This window comes from Leptosomus discolor, chromosome 14, assembly GCF_034619465.1.
Source record: "Leptosomus discolor isolate bLepDis1 chromosome 14, bLepDis1.hap2, whole genome shotgun sequence".
Lineage (NCBI taxonomy): Eukaryota > Metazoa > Chordata > Aves > Leptosomiformes > Leptosomidae > Leptosomus > Leptosomus discolor.
The window spans coordinates 12,644,520-12,650,808 of NC_141404.1; positions in this window are offsets into that span (position 1 = coordinate 12,644,520).

Here is a 6,289-nt window from a genome sequence, read left to right on the forward strand (position 1 = left end):
CAGAGAAAGACCCAGATGTTACCTTGTCAATGCTTTTGCGTGGGCTGATCAGCCACATTCTGCCTGATCTCGTCAGCTCGCTGCTCTGCTCTTACACAGTGTTCTTGCACTGGGGCACGGTGTGGGGCTTTGCTAGGGCAAAGCGGAGTGTCGAGAGAAAGAGGGACTGAGAAAGGGCAGGAAGAGAGAAAGAGAGACTGAGAAAATGGAGAGTAGCTTTACAGATCCAAACAACCTACTATCAGATCTCCCTTTTTATGGTTTGGGAAGGTGCTTCTGTGAGGGAGGAGACACCTAAGTGATCCAGCTGGAGAGTTCGGATTTTGGATCCTCGTTCTCATTCTCTCATAAGGAAAGACTGTAACAAGATCTGTTGGAAGAAGGTGTGTTCATAGCATGTGTCCATCTCTGCAACATGTGTTTTGCAGAGGAAGTAGTGAAAACTATACCAGCACGTACCCAAACACATACACAAGTATGAAAAATTGTATCCTTCCCAGTTAATGTGGAAGGATAGTTTACCAGTACCCTGTCCTGCTGGCATCCTCTGAGAGCAAAAGCCACTTTCAGGACAAAGCCAGGAAATGTTGATTGAGGCCTTTTACACACACAATCCTGACAAAGTCACGCACTATGAAATGCAGAAGGAAAATGTAAAGATGGGTTTCTACATTGCTGGGAACCCTGTACCACTGTCCTGTCCCCATTCTGAGCCATCTTGGTGTGCCAGCTGGTAGCAGACCAGACTTTCTGGCTTAAATTTGGAACAGGATTTAAAATCTTTTGGAGTATTGTCGTACTGTGATTTAGAGTCTGCGGCATTGAATCCTGTCCACCACTTCAGTTTAAAAAGGGTTTTGAGGTGTAGAGCTGCAGCATCCTAATCACTGAGGGATGGCTTTGTGTCTAGCACATACTATGCCCAAAGACAAAGCTAAAAGCAAAAGGCAATTTCTAATGATGATACACAGTAGATAATGTGTTTAGCCTTAATTGTGTTTACTGTAATTGGGGCCCTTGAGGGAAAACCAATATGAGCAGTTTCTCAGTGAAGAACAGAGCCACGACATGGGCGTGTTGTTTAAACAAAATTCACTATCTGCTAGTGAGCTTTTAAATCTTTTAGAAGGCAGAACATGGTCTGTGATAGTTTCAGAGTAAATGTTTATCTGTTACAGTGATGCTGACTACAAAAGGCCTGACAATAGTGCACAGCCTCCGCAGAAGTGGAGACATCCTGGCCTGGCGGCTTCCCAGTTCTCGTGACTGGGAGATCACTGAGCTCTTGGCCTAGGGACAGTGAATTTGCACTAACTGTCAATATCTTACTGTTCTGTGTTACCTTATGAAATAGTCCACAGTATCCCAAATATTCCGTATTCCAATATGCAAAATTAAGAAGTAGTCCACGGTATCTCTGCAGACTACAGACTGAAGAACACTGCTATAGATTAGGCTTACATAGCAACATGAGAAGCCCAAAAATAATACCAAGGTTGCTCCAGTGCAAGAGTGTTTTTCAGGCTTTATGGGAAAAATAGCCATGTAGTCAATTAAAAAGAGAAAAGGAGAGAGAGGAAACATCAAGCTGTGAAGCTGCCTTGTCACGGGGACATTACTCCTGTGTGCTCTCTTGCTCTCCTTTTGCTCCACAGAAAACACACTGATTCTTTTACTGTGCCAAACAGCTGGCTGCCCCCAGATCTCCTGCTCGAGAGACCGCACAGTCCTTAAAGAGCAGAGAAATGTGTGTAGTTTGAGAATGTGGAAAAACTGCATCAGTCTGGCCTGGGACACGAGGAGAGGGTGTCTCGTATGTTCAGCGCAGCTGGTCCTCAGATAACAAGTTGTGAGTGGACGATTCAAACCCTTCTGCTAATTAAGCTGAGAGATCTTCCTTCTGAGTTCTCCCACATGATAGTCTGAAAAGCTGGGATACAGACTGAATATCTTTACCAAATTAAGGAAAACGAGGAGAGTGAATGCTGCAACCCATGACCATGCAATGTTTCTGTTGATTCCTGGTTTTAAAGAACAGGGGTTGCTGGGGTATCTAGATGCTGTCAAGTTTAAATATCTTTATTTGCAAGTCAGTTTTGTCAGTGAATTTTCCTTTGTAAGGAAAGCACCCGAGTAAATCATTGTGAACTTGAAAATGTAATTAACATCTGTTGTTTTTTTTTTTCTTTTTGACATGAATAGATGGTGAATAACTTCAAACAAGAGTGAGATCTGAGACTGGCCAATTTCTTCAAAAGAATAACTGAGACTGTAAGTCATCACTGAGCTGTTTGGTGCTTGGCAACAGAGTGGTAAGGCTGAAGGGCCGTTTTTTCAATTGCATGGCCAAAGTGAAAAATTGAAAACAATTTCACTTTGAAGCAGCTCGAAACAAAACATGAACTGAATTCAAAAATATAGATTGCACCAACTGGAACATTGTCTTTGGCATAAAGCATCTATGCTATGATGCAGAATTTAAGACATTCACAAACTAATAATGATAATTAAACTAAGCTGTGTAAACCTGTTGTTGTGGTGCTATCGCCAGAGACTGTTGAATGATAACATCAGTGGAATTGCAGAAGATTTAACATCAGAGAGGGGAATCACCTCATTGCTCACTGTAATGACTTCAGTGAGCACTTCTTTCTGTGTCAGACTTAAGATTTTATTTCTGTAATGCCCACTGAAACATCTATGTGTCTGGGCTAAGTATTGCACGACATACAAAGATTTATATGATTAATAAAAGTATTCTTCACACAGCAAATTCTAGTCTGGAATTTGAGCCTGCGGGTGGTGGATTGATGGAAAAACACAAGACTACTGTCGACAGGAGAAAGTTTTAGAAAGAGTCAAAGAGGAATACTGCATTACTGTTGTCACCTGGATACACCTCTGATACACAGAGAAAGCCTAGAGAAGAACAGAAGCCCTCTTCTTTCTTTGGTGCTTACCATGTGTGATGTTGATTCTCCTGGTGAGAACACTCCTGTTTAATTCATCTGAAACTGGAGGAAGTCCTAGGATCATCTTAATCCGTACTTGAACTGGATACAGGGTCATTCTAAAAAAATCAGAGCTGGTAAGTGTTTCTGCTTCATGTGTATTTTCTCTGTTTTCAAGAGGCTTAAGGATGTAAAATACTCCTCAAAGCTGTCTTCATCATTAATACATATAAAACTGAGTATGTATGCCGATGGGGTTATTGTTCTTGAACATTATCGTAGATGAGTGGCTATCTATAGACTTACTGCCAAATCTTTCCAGAGTCAAAATATATTTAGAGATTAATAGAAAGGAATAAAACAGCTGAAGACAGCTCTGTGGCAGTAAAATGAGAGAGGAAACTGACCTGATGAACTAGTAGGAAGTGTTAAATTGACTTCCTTTTAAAAATATCATTTGATTCACACAATGCATCTGGGAATTTCTTATACTTTCCCACTGTTGTGTTGTTTTGTTTTTTTTTTTCCCACTGACTAAATGTGACTAGTGGAAGAAGAGTAAGTACAGAAAATTCCCTGATCAGAGCACCTTTATCTTGGCCTTTTCCTTGTCAGCTGTCATGATGTTGCATTAAAAAAAAATGCAATATTCCCTAAGAAAACAACAAAGATGTGACATTTCTGCACCACAGTTTCCAGGTCCCTGAAGCTCGTCATAAGCAGAAACCATGACCATTTTTAGGCTGCCATCTCTGTGCAAAGATCTTTCTTATGCTCCCATTCTTTTCTTTTCCCGTTTCATACACTAGTGTGATACAAACACAAAATCCTTCTATCCTTATATTTATCATGAAAACAGGAATTAATCTTTTTTCTAAAATGTTGCATTAATGGCTCAAAATTTTCTAAAAACCACAGGAAATTGTTGGACTGCATGAAATTCTTCATGTTTTTTTCAAAAATACAGAGCCGTGGATTACTCTCCTCAAATAACTAATGGAATCAGACATCTAGAATTGTCTGTTTAAAGAGTAAAAAAAAAATACTGTGGTGACAGCTCCTGCATGGCCAGTTCCCACTACAGAGAGACTATGCGTGAACCATTTCTCTGTGCTGTGAATAATAGCCCTTATTTAAAAGGAAGGAAAGGCGATATCTGGAAGAAACTGATGTTGTCAACATTCCTGTTTTAGTCCTCCTTTTGCTCCTGCCCTTTACCTCACCATGAGGGTAGGTGGAGGGAGAAGCCAGTGAGATACTGAAGGCTCAAGCTGCCTGCATAAGCAAAACCTGAACTTTTGAAGAAGCAATTTTCTTAAACAGTTCTCTCCCAAAACAGACACAGCCAAGAAGCAGTGAAATGATGGGAAAGGACTGGGAGCAAGGTAGCTGAGTATTTCCTGTTTGCTTTATCTCTTGGAAACAAAAGGGTTGGAAAGTATTTCCTCTTGGTGATGAGATCACAGTCATTGTTGGGAAGTGTGGTACGTTTAACATCATCACAAGGGCCTTTCTGGCTAATCAGAGCTGAGAATAACTGTAACCAGCCCACTCTGCTGCAAAATATTGCGGTAGCTCATTGGTGCTATAATGGCTTCTGCAGAAACAAGGTCGCACTAACGCGGTGAAACTTTTTAAGTGCTGACCTTAGCAGGCACCAACTCAAGTAACTGATTATATTCCTGGATGACCTATAGGACCCTCACAGTTGTTCTAGATCCTTCCCCCAGTAATGGCTATGAGGCAGTCCCAATAGGCATTCATCTAACGGAGATGGCACTGCCTGAAAATTTTACATCCTGTTTGCTTGTTTACTTAATGTAACATTTACTCCCTTTCTCCTTCAAATCTGTACAGAAGTTTGACTTGTCCTTGACACCACCCTCCCCATTTTAAAGCAATTTTTCCAATATTTGATCTGCTGATGAAGATTCAAAATTAGATGAATGCTTTTTATTCAGTTTTCTAATTGTCAAGTTCTTTGTCAGCGTTTGGTCGTACCTTGTACGCAGACTTTCAGGAAGTACATTGAATTCTTTGCATCATTGTTTACATTTTCCTGTACCTTATGTGAATATTTCTGCTGATACAAAATACAGAAAGGGAGCACATCTGTACCCACTCAGTGCAGTACCTGTGCAGTGCAGTACTCCCTTGTGTTCAACTAAATATTGACTTACAAGCTTAAATGGTTTGCTGTATTGGGACCCTCTTTCTACAATGATTGGAAGAATTTCCTCCAAGGTGATGCAGCAGCAGTTTAAATGGAGAAGTATGCAGTTATACAAGAACAATAAACTAATATCTACTTTCTTGTCAGGCATCTATGAAAGCACTCTGAGAACTGTACAATCAATCACGTTTAAGCATGTTCACCTTTATCATCTCACCCTATTCACCTCCTTGCAAGAAGATGACATCAGTTGTCACTATCCTGGACTTAACCCAAAGGACTGTACAATAGTCTTTATTGTACAGCACTTTGAAATAAAGCACAACTACATTTTTTTCCTAGTCTTTATTCTGTTGCGCAGTAGAGAAATACAAAGTGCAGTAAAAAGAACCTGTGAATATTGTGGAAAGCGTAAACAAGCTTCTTTCATAAGGACAAGCTGAAGCTAAAAAACCAACAGCACCACTGTTTATTGGATGGGTGTAATAAGCCAGTTCAATCCTGTTGCTCTGTAAGGAGAACTTTTTATCTTTGCATACATCATTCCTGTCTTCCTGCAAACCAGAGTTCTTGCTGAATCTCTTTCAAACCAATTTCTAATGCCCTTTAAGTTGTCACAGAATAAATCCCTTCTATTGTTTAGACATGAGCATTTGCATCATGATCCAAGTGTCAAATGCATAGTATAAAACTCTGGGCCCAAAGGAGAGCTGTGCTAATGAGCTATCACGGTTAAACGTATATCCATGGGGCCCATAAGAGAAATGCAAGTGTAGAGAGCACTATTATCTGTTATCGTTGCCATCCTCACAAATTTTTTCTCTAGCTGCTGAATGCATTATGAGCCTTGCTTGGATCTCATTGGGAGGCAATAGAAATTTTATTATTGGCTTCAGTTAGAGCGAAATAATTTCCTAGGAACTATTCTCTGCCATAAAAGACGTCATAAAACTGAACACTTCACCAAAGATACGGGAAAAGTGGGGTTTAGTCCATTCTTCTGGCTGAATTGATTTGAGCCTACATCTGGCATGTATATCTCCTGTGGATCTATGTGGTCTTCAGTCTTGGAGCTCTTTGTTCATGCAGTTCTTTTTGCTAAGAATAATCCCGTTTTTACTAATCCAGTTGTGAAGGAATTACAGTGTTGTCTATTGATGAGGGG